Here is a 21,145-nt window from a genome sequence, read left to right on the forward strand (position 1 = left end):
GGAAAATGACCAGAATAATGCAGAGTAAGCAATTACATGGCAGTAAGTCTGAGATACTATGAAAAATATTGAATAGCCAATGTAGAAACTTGATGTTCAGGCATAGAAAGCATTTCCCTTTTGAGATATTAGCATCTGCTTCTATAAAGATGATTTTCTTGATAAAACTATTTTGATTCCAAATGATTTATTCACTTATAATCTAGCAGATTTGAAAGTAAGTTTAGACTGTTTTTCTAAGAAGTATCTATGAACCATGCATATCCAAATAATCTGGATGCAAATGAGAAGGCTCTTCAACCTTCAGTTTGAAGGCTCAATCTTTTCTGGGCCATTAGTCATGAATTTCTGTTATAGGTAGTTTGATATAGGAGAATCCTAAATTTTATACATTTATGTTTAACTGGACCAGACTAGTAACATATAAAGCACACCACCACCAATTTGTATGCAATTAAATTGAATGGTTTAGGAGCTAAGGAAAATGCAACATAGAATCTCTTCAAACTTCTAATTGTTCCATTATAAAAGATGAACTATGATAACTTAGAGATTTAGATAAATATGGTTTGATCTGGGGTCTGACATTATAGTTGTGTAGATTACACAATTCATATGACCTTACCAAGTTTGTAGGCACTATTTCTACCATAGTATATTTAATTACATGCTGGCATTGTCAATGTCACACACATAGAATTTGTGCCTATAAAGATGTGTACCTTTATAAACACATAGAAATCATTCATACTATGTTTGTTTTATAATATGATGAACATTAAATAAAATAATGGAAATCAGCTGATTAGCATTGCATCTGCCTTGTGAGTAGTGAGGACTAGAGGTAGAGAAAAGAAAATTCAAAAAATAAAAATCAAAGAGCAAGAGGTTGAGGGAGTTCAGATGAGAAAGTACAACAAACAGACAAAATTAAGAACTCTATCTTAGGGTTTCTTTTCTTTTTCTTTTTCTTTTTTCTTTCTGTTTTTTCGAGACATGGTTTGTTTCTCTGTGAAACAGTCCTGGCTGTCCTGGAACTCACTCTGTAGACCAGGCTGACCTGGAACTCAGAGATGTGCTAACTTTTGCCTCTCCTACTTGCTGGGATTAAAGGCGTGTGCCACCACCACCACCACCACCACCACCACCACCACCACCACCACCACCACCACCACCAGGCTGTTTTAGGATTTCCGCTGCTGTGATAAAACACCATGTCCTAAAGCAACTAGGGAAGGAAAGGGCTTGTTTCACTCACACTTCTATATCACAGTTCACAAATGAAGTCAGGTCAGGAACTAAAGCAGGGTAGGAACCTGGAGGCAGAAGTGGATGTAAAAGCCATAGAGGAGTGATGCTTACTGGTTTGCTTCCCTATGGCTTGCTCAGCCTGCTTTCTTACAGCACCCAGGATTACCAGCCCAGGCTTTTCACCACTCACAGTGAGCTGGACCCTCCCACATCAATCAAAAAAATGCAACACAGGTTTTCCTACAGACCAATCCAGAGGGAGCGTTTTCTCAACTAAGGTTCCCTTTTCCAAAATGACTCTAGCTTCTGTCAAGTTGATATAAAACTTGCCAACACGAACTCATAGAGCCAACTGAGAAAGGAAGAGAAAAGACAAGGCAGAAAGGGGCATAATCCTTGCATCTCTAGCAGCTTTGCTTGGCCATGGTTAGCTTACCTTTGTTTCTACGCTCTGTAATGTGGTAGCCATGCTGGCTTCTCAATGACTGAGTGATTGTTAGACTAAGCCCAACACGGAGTCACCACAGAAAGGTTATTAGTATTTCATCTCCACTCTGAAAATGTCAAGCCATATCAGTCTGGTGGGTGCTGATAGGAACCCCACTTCCCATTATCATATGTTAATGAAGGGAAACAACTTACAATCTGCTAGGGGAAAACCCAGAGTGAGCAGAGCCTAGGGTTTACACAATTTCCTACATTTCCAGCCTCGTTAAAGTATGCAGATTGTATCATTAAGAAACAGTTGCCTGGCAGAGTTTTCTCCTGGAGTCCAGTTATAGGTACATGCTTGGCAGTCGTTATTACAGCAAGTTAACACACTGTTCTAGTCTATGTAAAAACAACCCAAAAATTAAGAAAGAGAAGCAAATTTTATCAGCTATGTTTTCATTTGAGGGGTTATTTTTCTGCACCCCAAAGGTATGATTCTGTTTAAAATCCAAAAAGAAGGACCAGTGATGCTTGTTTGGTCCTCTGTTCTATACAAAAACCTAGCATAGAAATTTTGTTTTTTCTCAAAGCTTTCTTCTTCAAGTGTGTGCACACGATAGCATATTTAATGCAATAACACACATTATGCTTGAGTTTAATGAAGTAGATGGTTAAGCCTAGCTACCTGGCATTAGTATAGTCATGGACCTTAGAAAGAATCTACTACCACCACTTCTCTAGACCAGCTAATTCTTTACTGTGGTCAAATGTCACCCTTAAACCCACAGGTAAGTGCAGCTACCCCATGTCATCAAAGAATCTGCTCATTGCAGCAAATGGAGACCACCACAGAAAACTACAACTGGACACAAATGTAGAGATGAATGGATCGTGGGGAACCCAGCACCAATGGACACATCTCAATCACATCTCCTGCAGCTATAGGTCAGGGAAAGGCATGGAAGAGGGGCGTGGAAAAATTGTAGGAGCCAGAATATCAGGAAGTCTGCTGTGAAACAGTCTCTCCTAGAAACAGACCAGAACAATGGCAGTATCCATGGACAAATTAACACAGAAGGAAGGAAATTTCACAGGGTCCATCCCTAGATCAAGAATGATAGGCAACTAGTGAGTACTGGGAGAAAGAGAATTAGCCTCTCCTAGGAATGAGGCCCCTAATGTTTGTCCAATGCAAAATGATCATCCCTGGAACCATGTGTTTGCTTTTTCCATTCAAATGGACAGGGAAGGAAAGATGATATTTTAAAAAATGACTTAAAAACAAGTCCAGCAGAACCTCACCAATGAACACTTTTGATATGGGGGCCTGCCTTTAAAAAAACTGGTAACCAATGAGTGGTGGTGACACATGCCTTTAATCCCAGCATTTGGAAGGCAGAGGCAGGCAGATGTCTGTGAGTTTGAGGCCAGCCTGATCTACAGTGAGTTCCGGGGTAGCCAGGGCTGTTACACAGAGACTCTGTCTTGAAAAAATAAAAGCAAAAAAAAAAAAAAATCAAACAAAAATACCCCCCTAGTAACTGTGTAGAAACATGGGATGATAACAAAGAAGTGGTTAGGTCATCAAAGTAGTTCATATTGCCTAAGATTTAATAGTTAATGCGAAAAACATATAAAAATGTGTCAACTGGTATCACTGTCATATGCAAATACAACTCAGTTCGGTTTTCTGTTAGAATCTAAGTATACTCCGACCCCAGAAGATTTCTGGGGCCAAAGCTGTTTTCATAAGTTTGTAAATTATCGTCCTTTTCTTTGTGCTGACCTTTGCACTGATGGGCCAAAGCACTGGTGCTTTGGCAGAAGTTAGGCCTGCTCTCTAAAAAGCATTGGTATTCAGAGTTTCTCACCACCATTGACTCACTGTGAAAACAAACGCAGATTTGACCAAAAACTGTTCTTGAAGCAGAGATAAAAAGGCATTATCAATTTTATTAAATCTCGGCCTTTTGACATATTTTTAAAAATATGAAATGGGGTATGATGGGAAATAATAGAAAAATGGTGTTCTCAGTCTGGAAACTACATGCAGGCCTTGTCTCGTGGGAAAGCAGTTGTGTGATTGGGTTGTGAGTTGAACCATTTCTTTTTCATGGAATATTATTTTTACTTTAAACACGCAAAGACAATTATGGCCATTCAGACTTGAGTATTTAACAGGCATTCTCTGTAAAATAAATGAAGCAACTTAGCCACTTGAAGAAATCAGCCATATGGCTGTATTGTTGCCAATGATCAAATTCAAGCTTTGGAGCAAAAATTAGTATTGTGCAAAGCTTAAATTTACCATCACGAGCACAACAGCTTTTTGAAACATCAGAACTTTTCTGATGAGCTTGATGGTAATATTTGTAAATGTGAGAGAATTTTTTTTTGAGATTTTATAATGAAATGTGTCAACATGTGGGAGATCTACATATCTCAGGAACCAGTATTTCCCAAATCGCCATGGCCTTGTGTTACAAGATTCTGCACAAGGAAAAAGACCTATCCAATGGCAAGAAAAGTCAGGATTTTACTATTCCAATAGCAAGCTACAACAATGTCAATTATTTTTATGAAACTTCCAATTGTTGACTTTACGTAGTTCCAAGAAAGGATGGGCACAATTATGTGAAACGGCTGTTCACACTTCCTTTCCCTTTGCTGTCTACTTAACTGGTGAAGGCAAACTTTTCTGCATGTATCTCAACCCAACAATAAACCCAGTTGTTTATTGTTTATTAAGTCATGTATTAAAATGTATCCAGAAAGAATAAGATAAAGCAATAGAATGATTCTCCCTAAACACTTCAGAAATTATTTAGTCCTTACTTTTTACAAAATGACATATTATTGTGAAATGGGTATAAAATTGCTATTTTAAAATAACTTTTTTTTAGGATGACAGTCTAGCCTTGAACTTGAACTCCAGATTCTCCTACTTCTATATCTCAAGTGCTGGAGTCCATTACTAGTTACAACTACTATCTTAACATTTCTGTTTTTAATTTTAGTATATTGGATATTAGTAAATATAAAGTACATTATGAGGTCCCCCTGGGTCAATAATTTTTAAGAAGTGTCTCCCAACTTTAATTTTCAGAAATGCTGTTCTAGGGAGAAGCAATATTTTCTGTATATTTAATGTTTTTAGGAGTATAGGCATTCAATAATTTTAAGTTGTTATTTGTATTAAGCATATTTCCATATGTACCTAAGAATAAGTCCTTCTCAAAAGCCACACACACCCATAATAGATTTTGTGTATATTGATTTTCATCTCTTATGATGTGACCTCATAACTAATTTTTCACAGCATTATAAGCTTAGAGGAGATACACGGACCTCAGACATGTCAAGTAATGACAGCTATAGAAACTATTAAATTCAATTACTAACCCAAAAAGTAGGAAAAATGAAATACTGAAAACACAGAGAGGAAAAGTGTACAAGAAGTGCAGATTCTGTCTTTTTTCTCAGTATTTACAATGCTTTCAAATAAGCATGCCAATAAATTTGTAACTGTTACCCTAAAAAGCAATATAATAACTATTTACTCTGGAAATAATCATTTGCCTTCTGGATGCATGAAAAATTTTAACAGCTTCAATGGGTTCCTTGGAATAAAGTTGACTTGGCCCAACAGTGAGTGAATGGAGTGTTCCAAAGCCCTCAGACTGGGGTGGGAATGAGATTCCTAACACCTGCCCTGAGCCAAAGGATCAACATGGGATAGGAATATAAAGTTCAACTCAAGCACCTCTTAAGATATTGTTACAGGCTGAACAAATATATATATATATATATATATATATATACATATATACATATATATATACATATATACATATATATATATATATATATATTATCCTATCCAACTTCACTAATAATGACAGTTTAGACCTTGACTATTTCACCAAGGTATTTAACATTTCTCACTACAGATTGTCAGGAGAACACTTTATTATTCTGAAAATTTCACCATTTTAGTCAACAAAACAAGTTCTTCCTTAAAATGGCTTTATTATATCTAGGATAGATGAAATTTCTTCTCCTGCTAAGAAAAAACAAAACCCCAACACTTTACAGATGAAAAACTGAGAATGAGGTCATTTGGGAAGATGCTCACACCTGCAGTTAGCAAACATGTGATCTAGCATTAGAAGCCACATCTATTGCAATGTCACAGATCATTCCCTGTACGCATGTTCACAAATCATTTCCTAGGGTCCAGGGGTTACTCCCACAGCTTCCGGTCTTTAAATTCTCACAGTAACCCATAGATGTGCTCTCTTCTGTCCACTATCACTTGAGAGTCAGCAGCCTGGACATGAATCTTCATTTAGTTTTAGGGTACTTTAACTTCTACTCTGCTGCCACTCATAATAATCTGCGATGATATGTCTATGGTATGTTTCTATCTTGTTGTAATTATATAAGCACTCCTATGAAACTCTTAAGCACTCCTATGGAACTCTTATGAAATTTGATTGGGAAGGAAGATCCATTCTTTTCAAAGATTTACCCTTAAAAAAGAGTCCTTTTAAAAGTACACTCCAAAGACATTTTTAAATGTTTTGTAAAAGTTTAAGATTGAAGGACCAGCAAGATGGACAAGCTGTTAAGACACTTGTCACCGAGCCTGACGATCTAAGATTGATCCCCAAGTTCCATATGATAGAAGTTGAGAACTGTTGTCTGCAATTTATCCTGACTTACACTCCAGCACATGGGCATGTGTGCATGGACATGGGTACCTATCAGTGGGAGTGTGCACACACGCACACATGTACTTATATGTAATATAGAAATAAATATAATTTAAAAATTTAAGTAATGGTAAGACAGAAAATAATCTATATCTCCTTCTTAGTTCTTTAATAAAATTGATACATTGCTCAAGTTGGTAACATGCACCAAAAGAACAAATTCTGTGAGGCTGAGAGTTTCTGGTCATAGCTGGAATTAGATTATTCACTTCTCCCAATACATAAACTTTGTATTTTTAAAAGCATCATGAACAGAAATAACAGCAATAGTAATAGTGATTCTGTCCAGTAAATACCATGGATGAGTGATCACTGATAAGAAGGTAATATGGAAAATCCATATGGTAGCTCATGTACAGAGGTAAACCCATGTGCTTACACAGCTCAAAATTAATCAGATAAAGATTGTGGTCATTATGAGGGAAGAAAGTACTATATAGAGGTAGAGAAATGACAAATGTTAACACACACATGATGGTCTTTATCATCTGAGAACTGAAATAGCATTCACTGTTTTACTTTTCCTTATTTAAGTTATTGTATCTGTTTGTAGTCTTCAATTCCCACCCCAATTTGTTTATTGTCCAGTAGGGACCTAGAAAAGTTATTACATTCCTCAAGGTCAGGCAGAAAGTCACTTTGTTCTCGGGAAAGGGGCTTATATATTACTGCAGCCCAGTGAGGTCCTATTGCTTCCTGCAGTGAATGGGTCCGTGTGGAATGAAAGAATGCTCTTAAGCAAATTCCAATTATGGTTTATTAACTTCACACGTAGCATTTATCTTGCAGTTTCCAAAAATAGTGGAACCAATTAAACTGTCTGTTTAGCAAGAAGGGTTTTTTTTTAACTTTTAATTTTTCTTCAGATAAAGTCTTTATAAAAAAGATAAATGGAACCATACAGATATGAGGAAACGGGGTGGGGGAGGGGAGTCATCACTCTCTGGCTTCCACCCATCTACTTTTGAAGCCAAGGCAAGCCCTTTTCTGTCTCCCAACAGATAGCCTAAGGTCTTCAGTCAAGCAACGTGTCCATTCTAGGCTGATGGATAGTAGTGGAAATTAGTTGTTTAGGACAGTAGCTAATTTGCAATAAAAGCCCAACAAATTCTAGTGTTCTATCTGCTGTCAAAACAAGATTAAACAATTGTATGAAGAAAAATAGTAGGTTTGTAAGAGGAGGCTTAAGGACAGTATTTTACCTTACACTTAAAACGCCATCTATAATTTCCAATCAGAGTAATAAGAGGGAGTCTTCAGGTGATGAAAATCCCTGGGGAACAAACTTTAGAGGTCTTCATGTACTAATAGTTCCCATGCCCAATAGAAACTCATGCCCACATGAGTTGGGCCACATCGGGTTGGAATCAGAAATTCCACATTGGATATCTATGTTGAAAAAAAAAAAAGAGGTTAAGAAATACTTGCTCTGGAAACCAATATAATAATTAAAAAAAAATAGAATTCTATACTCTCTATTTAGCTGGATTATCAATTTCCACAAACCACATGTGGCCTAAAGAACAAGAGATAGGTGAACAAATAGGGTATCCCCAGCCAGTTTACTTGGAATGCAATTGTATTATGAAGGGAAAGAATGTCTGAACATGAATACCATAGAAAGATTTTCCTTGCACACAGGCCAGTCCTACATCTGTAGCCTCTTGACACCTCATCTAGTTCCTTTACAGCTCTCCTGCAACGTTGTGAATTGGAGATTACTTTTGCTTCCTCTAGATTTCCAACTTAAAATCTCTCTTGACTCTTTCTTTGTCATAGCTTCCAAGCTGGTGTGCATATCATCACACACCAACCTGTACAGCAAGAGCTGTGGGGAGGCCAGAAGACACAATCATGCTATATAATCTGCTACTCCACTCTGGCAAACGTGGATGGTAATCATTTGACACTTTAGGAGGTGACAACTACCTTTGAACAATACAATTACTAATGTCTTATTAAATCCAGCATTCCAAATTCTTCAAAACTGATTTTTAATAGATTTTTTTTAACTTCAGTACAGCTGATTAAACCAGAATGCCTGCATAACCCATGTACCTTTTATGCTCTCTTCTCCACGATTAAGGCTTTCATTTTTTAACTTGAAAATTATGTGTGTGTTTCTTGTGTGGGTACAGGCATGTGAATACGGGTGTCCACGAAGGCTAGATGAGGATGTTGTCCCTGAGAGCTAGATTACAGGTGCTTGTGAGCTACTTGATGGAGGTACCAGGAACCAAGTCTGGGTCCTCTGCAACAACCTCCAACTCATACATTTTATTTCAACTTGGAAAGGTGCTACTGATCTCCTTCTTATAAATGTTTAGGAAACTTTGTTATGCAGTCAATGGCTGTCAAAAATGCTAGCCTTTACCCAACAGGAAACAAAATAGGAGAAAACTTGGGAGTCTACATTGTGAGCATTTCAGCCTCTCAATCAGTACAGCAACAGCAAAGATGAATTCTCACCCACATACAGAGTTGGGAAGCGAGAATCTGCTGTGAGTCTAACCCCTTCATTAGAGGGACTACATAATTCCTGAGTTATGCGGGTTTTTTGCTAAAGAAGCCAGAGTCTTTTCGACTCTTAAACTCTTCCATTATTTGGTAGATAAGTAAACACAGGCTTAGGGATTTTAGAAGACACATTCAAAAATCACCCAGCTATCTAGCAGTGGCAGAGAAGATGAAGTTTGGCTAATTCATCAGTTGCCCTTGTCAAATTGTCTTAAGTAAGCTGCTTAACACTTCTTTGCAGGGGGTCTTTTTTATTATTAATTTCTCCCCGCATCACACGCACACTCCTGTTTGCATTTGGAAATGGATATAAAGCTTCTTTTAGTGCCTTGAGTTCCCATGATGAGCCAAGGAAGACTTACAGTTCATTGATTCTCAGGTTACTTAGAAAAGGTAATTCAACTGAGTTGCCCATGCCAGCCTGGATCATAGCATTCCTCCTAAAGCCACATCTTGATCTCATCACCCAGAAAGTATTACAAAGTGTTCTTTAATCCCACCCTACCCTAAACCACACCTTTCTAGAGACATATCTGAATCTCATTATTCAAAAGACACTCTTTATAGCCTATGTTTAGGAAATAACATTTTCAGTAATTTGAGAACTATATAAAAACCCAAGCAATGCAATTACAAACAAATTTTAAGGAAAAACAGTTCTTTACCAACAAGGAAAAAAATAACATTAGATGTTTAATCTCACAGTAATGAATATACCTTGATAGTAAAAGTCATGCTAGAATTTTGAGACACTACTAATACTTTAGGAACTATAACACTGCTCTATAATTGTATTGCAACCATATGAAATAAACAATAATGTTTGTCAATACAGACATAATTCCTGTTCTTAATATCTAATAATGAGGTTTATAACTCAGATATCATCATCTGCTGCCAAACCTTCTGTTATTGTTACATTAAAGTTTCATCACTGGTAGGAAAGCCAGGCACTCACTTGGTTCCATTCCCATGCTGAAAGCATTAGATTCAGAAATGACTGACAAAAATGATCTGTCTATTATAACCTGCAATGCTTAGTGATGATTGTAACATATTTTAAAGATTATCTACCTGAAATATTTTTCTGAAATCGAACTTAGGAAAAATCCTATAAAGGAGAGCAGATGCAACATTCCAAGTCCGATGGCTACCATCAACAATTTCCGCTGTTTATAGTTTCCTTTAGCCATGGGAACTTATGAGGAGCCAAAGCATCTTAACTTCATACTTTACTTAAATAATCTAAGGCTTCAGCTGGTAATAAAAATGTAAAAGGCCAAGAATGAAGTAAGAACCTAACTGGCGGTCTAAAAAATAATTGCAAAAGCAATTTGTTAATGACTCGTGACTCATTTAACAGAACACTTGTATCACAAACCTTGTAAGCACTTTCAAAACTGTGGCCCCAATTAAAACATTGCACACAATAACAAATATTTCAGAAGATGTCAGAAAAGCCCAAACTGACTGCACACACAGAGTTGTGTCTGACGTATTGCCTTCAAGTCTCAAATTTAGAAAATCGATTTACAACATTAATTGAATCTTTACTTGGGAAAATAACAAATGCTTATCATAATCAAAATATAATTAAAAACAAATGGTCTTGCACAGTCTCTTTATATCATAGTTTATAAAATGTCATTCCTGCATTCAAAAATATGTTTTTTTAAGTAACCATCAAACATGTTTGTTAAAACTTAATTACACAGACATGAAAATGTGTGTTTTAATGCAGTGTTAAGACTAATTCCCACTTTGATGACTACTCTATCATCCAAATTTCAGATTTAAATAAAAAAGAAATCCCTTAACTTTTACTTTTATCTGATTTGAGATTAAATTCTTCCAGTAAAGAATATGAGAGAATAATTTTGTTAAGACACTGTTGAAAATTCTTATGCAAATTTAAAGGCTTTCATTTAATAGAGAAAAAGAAAGTAAAAAATATATCAATTTATGCATTATTTAAAGGACAGAGATGCTTGTGTTTACAAGTGACATAGTTCAAAACAGAAAAAGTATCCAGGCATGGTGGTGCACACCTTTAATTCCAGAACTTGGGAGACAGAGGCAGGTAAATCTCACTGAGTTGGAGGCCAACCTGGTCTACAGAGCGAGCTCCAGTACAGCCAGAACTACATAGTGAGACCCTATTTCAAGAAAACAAAGAAAACAGCAAAAACAAAATATAAACAAAAACCAGTAAAAGAATATTCAACTGAACACTAGTTAGGTTTCTCTGTCATTAAAAAGAGAAACGGTTACAATTTTAAAGGTGATTTTTTTTTGGTCTTGCCCTGTATACATTAAGTCTTAAAACTGCTGAATTCTTTGAGTACCATACACAGAAAGCTGGGGCATGTAGACACGTACTTCCTTCGAGAATCAGTGACTCACTGTTCCTTTCCCTATGAATTGCCTAAGTGGGAAGGTGACATCAAAAAAGTAAAAATCTATATTTGATGGTGAGTTCCAGCAGAAAGAGAAGAGTGTCCGACATTTTAGAAGAACAGAGTCAAACACAACTTTACCTGGTGGCTTTTAGTATTTCTGTAGAAGTTGAGTTTCCTCTATGAAAGCTGAGAACTAAAAATCATGCACTCATGAGTCAAACCCGTATGGCTATCAAAATAGATACAGGGCCTCATTATTTCATTTAGTTTTGTCCACACATGATGGACATAAGGACTTTGGATTTTCCCCTTCCTTCCCCTTTCTTTAATAATTTGTTGTTCATTCTACGTTTAATTCTGACACTGTCACACACAAGCCCTCTGGTATTGTAAAATAGGATATTATATCTGTGGAAACTAGAAAACTTCTGGAAGCCCTACTTGTGCTCACAGTAGGATGCTCTGCTAGTAAAACAATGCTCTAATCAAGTGGAAACAGAACAGACAGCAGGTTGTGGGGTTTATTTTTGATCAAAATTCTAGTGAACTTCGTTACCCCAGAAATACCCACAAATATACGATTTGACCAAATATTTAATCATCTATAAAGTAGATATATAAATGCTGTAGCACACACATAAATCACATATGGCCTGAAGAATAGACTGCTATATAAAATTTTATTTCAGCTGATTCAGTATCATGGCATTCTGTAAAAGCTGTTCTTATCTTCACTGTTATCCCAATATTTTCACTGCAGCACATACGAAAATGAACAAAGAACTGCCTCTTCCTTCATAAAAGCAAAGAGGGGTTCTCTGGAACAATGGTGAAATATCACATTTGAAGATCTCTCTGAAAAAGTAGGGGCTCACTCCTCTCACCCCCCCCCAAACAAGGGTTACTATGGTCAAGGCACACTACATACGTGTACAGAAGCGTCAGAATGAAAGACGTAACTCTGTGCAATGAAAATACATTAATGATGTTTTTAAAAGACTTTGCAAACACTTCATTTTGCCATTAAAATTATTCATTATCTTGCCTTCATTTTTTGTAGGGTATTTTTTAACCAAAGACAAGTGTCACTGAGAGATAAATTTATTCAACTTCTTGTTGATACAAAAGCAGGACTTATTTTCCTGGGGGATGCATGCTTCGTTGTGTGATGTCTGCCTTCTTTATAGTCTGCAGCTTGGACAAAATTGGCAAAAGACTCCAATTCTAAAGTACATTTTTGGGTCACTGAATTTGATGCCTTCCTTACACACCATCCATAAAGACAGCTTAAATGTAAACCACTACTGAAGATCTGTACTCTAAACTAGAATTTGGGTGAAGCAGAAGAATTTTGTTCCAATAATAGCAAGTTAAACGTACTTTGGAAAACTAGTTTCCATAAGTAATTTATTCCAAGTCAATATATTTATAAATGAACTCTTCCATAGAGGCTCAATAACAAAAATAAATTTAGTTATTAGAGAAAATATGCCCTCTGAAAGACATTCTTAGAGTAGAAGATAACAATGATTATTGTGATTATTATATACAAGGACCAAGAAAGGACAGCATGCAGATACCTGTGGCACTGTGTGTATTGAGATACATGTAGAGTTCTGCTGGCATTAATTCAGTTTAGTCTTTTTTTTGTTAGGGGTTTTGGATGCTGTCAGTCATGAGGTTGGATATGAACATGACCTATCCCTCCAAATCCAACAGAACTTAAAATAGTGTGGTTGTGCTATGGTGGCAGAAATAGAGAGAATGGTCCCTAGGTACAGCAATAGTCTTCAGTAGAGAAATTAGGTATCCACAGTGAAATACCAAGCTATCCTTGGAGACCCTAAAAAGTCCAGTGGGCCATGAAAAGGGAACCAGGCTGGTAAGTGCTAGCTTTATCTTGTCTTTAAAGGTAAATGAACCATCTCAAAGCCTAAAGAGTGGAGAATGTAGCCAGATTGGGAGGGTCTGACCAGAAATCAGTCACCATTACATCTTTCTAAAGAGAGGTCACTTTTACACCCAGTGTCATTAAGAACTAGAAAGGTGACTTAGGTACACATCCCAGCCACTCCTGGACTTCAGATTCAAGCTGTTACTTTTAAATCCCAGCTCTGTCGTTCAGCACCTCTGTGGTGGTGGGTGTGCTCCCTGTCCCCATTGAGCCCCGTGTGTCAGATAAGAATCACCTGGGGGCTCCACAGCCACCAGTCCACAGTTCATGGGTTTCCACTAGTGTGGTCCGTCATCACTGCACATCCTCCCATCATGATCTCAACGTCCCTTGCCTGCAGTATCTCTCCTCTCTCTCATCAATTGGACTCCCGGACTAGGCCCTCTGGGCACGATGGTTGTTTGGCTCGAGGGGGATCGGGATCTGTCCCTGGTGCATGGGCAGGCTTCTGGAAATCCAGTACCTGTGGTGTGACGCCTTGCCCAGGCTTGGTGCAGTGAGAAGAGGCTTGGACCTGCCTAGGCTCAGTGAGCTGGGCTCTGCTGACTCCCCATGGGAGACCTCCGTTTGGGGGATGTGGGGATGGGGGATGTGGGGATGCGGGGTGGCTTGGGAAACAGGGCTGGGGGTGGGAGGAGGGAGGAGGGTGGGTCTGTGGATAGCATGAGGAGTGAGTAGAAAATTTCTTAATAAAGAAAAATAAAATAAAATAATTAAAAAAAAGAACCACCTGGGATTGTATTCACAAGTTGGCTCCGAAGCACAAGTGACATCATCCGAGCGTAGGGTGCCACACTCAGTAGATGCAGGGGCTCAGATCATGCTCTTCCTTAACACCACCCTGACCTCGGTGTGAAGAGCGTGGGAGGAAAGAGAGCATTTGAGAGAGGACAAAGGGAACTCCTTCATTGGTTTTTTTTTTTTTTTTACAATAAGCAAAACAAGTTATATTTACTTGTAATTACTACTCACAGTTTGAGCAACCCAGCCACATGAAAAGAGACCTATCAGGTGCTTAACTAATTATACAATGAAAGATTTACCCAGCCACACAGCATCAGTGTGCAAAGAACCTCAGCATATTGTATCAGAGCCTATGCACTTGGCATCACAAACCCCTCCAATAATCCGAGATTATCCAAACTGGAGTGACATAGACTGGTTGGGGGAGGGGCTGTGTTTTAAATATCTTCCCATGATAATCATATTACTGTGTCATGATGAACTTGAGAGACTTTATTGGAAAAGTTATGGATCATAAGTTAGACTCAACGGTACATACTATGCATACTGATTATCTAAATTAAATCTAAACAGTTCAGCACATTTCTGGTAAATGCATAGTTATGCGCCTTTTCTCTGAGAATTTACGTGCACAGAAATGAGTCTCTTGTTAATACTAATAAAAGAGATCTGAAAGCTGAAACAATCTCTTCCACAGCAGCAATTGGCCATTGTCTCCATGCAGTGAAGGGCCAGAGCTGGGTATCTGGTCTCTGCAGAGCAGACTCAGAAATGCTTTGGTCTCCTTCACCCAGATGAGCCTACTTGTGACTCTTCACCTTCTATTTTGTAATATTAAAAACAGGCGCAATTCAGAGTTTTCCATAAGTAATGCTGGATAACAAGGAACATAAAACACACACCTAAAATGGTATTCACGATTCTAGCCCACATCAGCAACTCATCATTAAGGGATTTTATTCACCCCCCTCCCTGCAATAAAAATGGTGTACCTAGATAGATGATTAGATTACACAGATGTCAACTTTTTTATTACTCGCATGTAGAAAGAGAATTCATACTTGTCAAGGATTTGCTAGTCAGTAATATGGGGTTGAAGATGGCATCAGAGCTTTACCTGATTAACATCGCGTACTCCCTTTATGGGAGAGAAATAAAAGCAAAGAAAACAACACTCATTCTCTAAGGTACTTTTTTTTTTGGCTCACATGTACTTTTCTTCCAGATTGAAACTCTTCACTCATCTCTGATAAGAAGCAAGTCTCTCAAGAAAAAACATTTCTCTGAGTCAGCAATTAAGTCTGATGAACGATGAATGTGCAAAATGACCAGCAAGTGCCCCAAAGCAGTTCAGGCTCCATTATCCTTCTGGCGAAGGAGCATCTCCCTGTAACTTGCTACAGAGTCATCTTTTGCCTGACTTCAGATTTCAGCGAGATTCAAACTCCAGGGCTCTGTTCTTACCTACAGAGTAAGCGTTCTGGATTCACACTTGGTTTGCTCCTATGAAATGAAGCTCTTTGATCGTCTAATAATCGAGAAAGGTACAAAACAACTAACACTTTTGTGAAGTGTAAATAAAACAAGTGTGGCATGTATAAAACAAAATGTCTTTTAAGATTCAAATGCCAACCTACACATTTATGGCAGAAAACAGTTTGCTATTTGAGTTCCAGACAGTTACTCGAGGTGATTGTGTTGATCAAAAGTGGTCTAACATGTGCAACCCAGAAAGTTCTGGTTCAGCCATTTGCCATCTTTGTGACATTGGACTGGTTCCTCTTATTTCCATGCCCATTTTCCATGTGGAGATAAAAACAACACAAGAATCATGCATGGTTGGCATGCTTATAAAGGGATCAGCATATGAAAAGGGATCAGCATGGTGCTTGTTACATGGTTCATACCAGCTACTGTATCTGTAGTAATGCATTCATAAACATAATTATAATCTGTGACAGTAATAACAAGAAAGAGAATAAATATTCACTTTTCTGTATCCTAAGACCCATGGTCTATAGATGATGATCTAGAAAATGGTACATTCTTACACATTTTATGTTGTCTCCATCTGAACTGCATGGAAAAGATTTACCTTATGATGTAGATAAAGGAAAGAAAGTGTCAAATATCCCCTCCATTGATACAAGCAGTAAGTGTTCCGTATTAGGTGATGGAGACTTTCTAGGTACCACTGGAGTCATCATTTAACCTCAGTACCATATGCTATGCATCCCTGTATGGGAGGAGCTTATGTGTTTGTGAATGTCTGTACATGTATGCAAAACTGGTCTGTTAATTGGCTCTGAATGTTGTTGCACCTGTTTCTTGGGAATCTATTGTTTTTGTAGCTACATAACTTGTCCCTTTCTCTTTCTTACAACTATGCTTTTCACAAGTCATTAATCTCTCACATCTGGTAAGTTTAAGTTAGTCTCAAGTATATTGTAAAACTCTACACGATCAATAGTCAGTATCTGAAATTACCAGGAATAATAACTTCTAGTTAAAGTGAACAGCTACTAATTAACACAGTAGTATCGTACTACCAGAAGAAAATTAACTTATTCCTTAGAGTAGTAATATGTTTCCTCCCTCTTATCGCATTCATTTATTTCTGTGATGTAGTGTCAGGACTGTGACTTGGCTATCTCTACTTAAGATAAAATTAGTACACATACTAGTTATATGACTTTGGGTACAATCTTACTGGTTGTCCAACTATGTAGCTATGGTCCTGAGCCATCCGAGCTCAGGACCATATTTTTTGTGAACATTAAATAAAATACCTATGAAAGGCTATTCACTAGAAGGCAACCACAGCACTTTATGTGGATAAGCAACTGCAGTTTATTTCAGGAGTGTGAAGTGCATAAATTCCGTAATCCTTGATTGATGAACTTCAAACCTAAATGGGATTAAAATAAAAGAATTTTTCTAAAACACAAACCCAGGACAAAGGTGTAGACAGTTACACACTTAGAACTTGGTAGATTATATTAACGTATATTTGTTCAGCAGTGTTGGGAAACCGACATTGTCTTTATTGGTGTTTTAGAGAGGCATTCATTTTTAGTGATACAGCCGAAATGCTCCAGCCCAATGAACTGTGGCTGTCTGCGGTGTATTCAGGAAGAGAGAAAGAGAGAGAGAGAGAGAGAGAGAGAGAGAGAGAGAGAGAGAGAGAGAGAGAGAGAGGCAGAGAAATACTCTCTGCATTAGTTCTAAAAATATCACGGACATGTCAGGGTCATCATCTCTATGTTAAGAACTACGGTGAGTTCGAGAGATGAACCCATGTCTTCCACACTCAGCACCTTCAGTGCAAAGGGAAATTTTCAAAAGACCTTTTACGGTTTTCAAGTTAAACACACACCCCAGTGCAATATCTAAAAACAAGCATACTCGCAATGAAGGAATAGCTAGAAAAATGGTGGGCGGTGGCTTACACCTCAACTCTTCTTGGGAAATGAAAGTGAGTTTTACGGTGATGACATCTTATAGAAATCTATAATACACTGCTATACATTGCAGATTATATATTATGGAGGCATACACATACGGGATAGTATTTCTTGGAGAACCACAGTGCTGGGGCTCCCAGGCTAAATTTGACTCAAGACTTTTCAACATGAGATGAAGTTTCCTCAATTCCTTCAATTTTGACATGAGAGCGTCTGTGTCCATGGCTCCTTCCAACTGAGACATTTACACAGAAGAAGTGGAACAGAGCTATGTACTTGTTCTACTGTTTGTCTTGTTTACTGATGGGACAGAAACTCAAGGTATTTGCATTCAGTCATGTTTATCTGTACCAGGAAATGCAGAGTACTCTGGTCATATTTCTTTATGAAGTATCAGCATTTACAAATTATTAGATAGGAAGAAAATACCGAGGAGACTTATTTTTGTGTATCCCTGGCTATGTTTTCAGTGTGTGTGTGTGTGTGTGTGTGTGTGTGTGTGTGTGTGTGTGTATGCAAGCTTACACAGCAGATGAGAAAGAAAGTTTGCTGTCTATAGGAACAGGGTGGCCACTCTTAAACAAGTGCTGATAAGTAGTCAGAGAGACTGGAATACTTAGGTGCTGTGGCTGAGAATGCAAGGTGGTTGCTCAAGAAACATAGAATCAGTGTTTAGTTCAGTATTTCCCTTCCAGACATACAACTTCAAGAACCGAAAGTAGGTCTCAACTCTTTGAGACTATACATTTGAAAATGTATAGTCATTTTCATTTAAAATAGCCAAAAGTAAAAGAGAACTTGAGTATCTACCGGCAGATCAATGGGTGAAGAAATGTGGTATATCCACATAATGAAATGCTATTCATCACTCAAAAAGAAAGGGATTCTGACATGAGCTTTGCATAAACCTTGAAGATATTATGCTCAGTGATACAAGCCAGACATAGAAGTACAGAAATTTGTGGTTTAACATACCTAGAACAGTAATAATTATTTTTTTTAAAAAAAGAGAAGATCCAAGACAGGCACAAAACTACACAGAAAAATCCTGTCTTGAAAAACAGAGAGAGAAGTCGGGCAGTGGTGGCGCATGCCTTTAATCCCAGCACTCGGGAGGCAGAGGCAGGTGGATCTTTGTGAGTTCGAGGCCAGCCTGGTCTACAGACCGAGATCCAAGAAAGGCACAAAAAAGCTACACAGAGAAACCCTGTCTCGAAAATCCAAAAAATAAAAAAATAAAAAAAAAGAAAAGAGAGAGAGAGAGAGAGAGAGAGAGAGAGAGAGAGAGAGAGAGAGAGAATGCAGAACCAAAGTTGACTGGAGCCATGAGGAGAGAGAATTAGGGAGCTAGAGACAAAGGATACAGGGCATGGGTTTTCCAAGATGAGCATTCTGTAGGCAGATCCTGTTGATAGTAATATAGTAAACATGTAACCAGCATTGAATGATACACTCAAGATAGTTAAAATAGTTAAGTTCATATTATTTTACTCAAATGTGAATATACTAGTACTTTTTAATTCAAAGGACATTTAATAGATGATAGAAGATTCTGGAAATAAAATGCTTGCCTTTGAATCCTGGCTCAAGCTTTCACCCACAGTAGGCAACTTGGGCCAAGGACTAACATGACTTGCAAATGTCCCTTTCTTCAAGTATAACTTAATGTCCATAGCACTTGCTTCACTGAGTTATTACAAGAGCAAAATGGGTGGGTGCAGTACAGTGCACAGGAGGACACCTGGCCAGTAACAACCAGACTATGTTGCTTTTACTGTGATTATAATCATTAGTTCTTGACTTCACTACTGATAACATCCTGCTGAGAAATCCCCAATTACATATGTCAGCTTTATCGTTTTAGATGAAGTGTAGAAATCCTTTTGTTTGACAGTTTCGAAGACATTCACAGTCATGACCAAAATGTTGGTCCCTCTCATCATAAATGAGAATAACAGATTATTTATCATTTTCCTTTTTACTGGGATAAACAACATTTAAAAAGTAATTTAAAAGGCTGGAAATGTAAAAGGTCATAGCAGAGGACCTTTGAGACTTGAACTAATGATGTTTGTAAGTCAAATGCCGTCAGTAAAATGCTATGCGATCTACGAAGATATCAAGCTGCAAAAATAAATAAATAATGTGTTTCTCAATGCTTGTGTTTGAAAATGCCTGCCACTCAGGGCACATGTATGTTTTGTAAATATTTTGCCTAAAAGTTTCTTGAGAAGTGGGAACTTTTGCAGTGATGGAGGGTCTACAAAGACTCTAAACCAAATGCTTATTTACTTAACAGAAATGAGGAAAAAGTTGGCATGGATTGTGTAGCTGTATTTGGCATGAAGTAGGTTGTTTCCAAGTCGCTGAAGACTGGGCGCTTTTAAATAGCTCTCACCCGTTCTGCACAAGTCTGGGGAGGCACAGAACAGCCTTCAAGCACAGGAGGCTAATAAACTCGAATTATGTAAATCTTACTCGTCTTCACCTATGCAACACTGCTTTGTACCGTTTAGAGGGATCGGCATGCTGCTACCTGGATCATTTGCTAAAGGAACTGAGACTCTCAATTTCCTTTGAAGTGGTAGTGATATCAAAGAGGAAAGAAGAGAGCCTTTCAAGATGGCTGGGAGGCTAAGGGGGAAAGAAGTCATCAAAATAAGTTTTACATTTTTGCCTAAGGTAAGGAAGGTCTTTGAGAAGCAGCCATCTGCTTTTACCATAACTGGAAATGACAGAGAGAATGGAGGAACCCTCCTCCTTCCTGTGCTTTTCTGTAGTGACATCACTCTCCCTGGAAGCAGCCTTAGTCAACCCCAGCGTCCCTGAGAAACACGGCGTGACTTATGAATGTGGATATTCCAATATTGGAGAATACATACCTTTAATATTATCTGCATGAACCTGATGAACAGATGGCATAAACTAAAATCAGCTTACCACAAATAATTATACGAAATGAAAATTAGATGGATGAAACCTAAAATGCGATGCTTTTTATATTAAGTCAAAATTAGAAATAGATAAGCTCATTTATGTAACTAATAAGTTGAAAGCAGAACATCCATCTTGCGTGGAAAGAAATACTCTGAAATGGAAATTAATATCCCAGTGTACAAACTCTTTGAAGCACAGTTGCCTCTATCTAGCCTACATTTGCTCTGAAATGGATGTTTTACTAACACACACAGTAAAAACTTTTGAAATAAAGGCGGGGGAGTCAGGAAGCAGAGTCACATCTGTTTGTGTATCCACAGTGATAAGAAATGGATTTAATAAAAGTCATAGATGGGGAAAATTGGACTTAGTCCATTTCTATCAGTACTTATTAGGCACCCACTGTGTACAAACTTTTGTTATAGAATGGAACAGGAAGGTCAGTAGCTACTTGTAGGATTAGGTTAAATGAATTAAAGAATTCAGTCCCCTTGACTCCCTAGAATGTTCACTGCTGTTTGGGGTTCCCATCTGATGAAAATGTAGATAATCACCAGGCCCAGGGTCATCTTCCAAACCCACATCCTATTCCACACTGTCAACTGAGATTTTAGATTTGCCAACACAGAGAGAACACTTCCGCCTCTCTGTATCCAGAAACTGGGATAGCCT

At 37.9% G+C, this 21,145-nt stretch overlaps 1 protein-coding gene across 6 annotated transcripts in view; it reads right to left on the reverse strand.

The window, feature by feature from the left end:
* The window catches only part of Tenm2 (teneurin transmembrane protein 2), a 942,842-nt gene that overhangs the window by 773,093 nt on the left and 148,604 nt on the right, over nucleotides 1-21,145 (reverse strand). The gene's annotated exons all lie outside the window — the stretch shown is intronic.

Source organism: Peromyscus eremicus, chromosome 8a (genome assembly GCF_949786415.1).
Source record: "Peromyscus eremicus chromosome 8a, PerEre_H2_v1, whole genome shotgun sequence".
NCBI lineage: Eukaryota > Metazoa > Chordata > Mammalia > Rodentia > Cricetidae > Peromyscus > Peromyscus eremicus.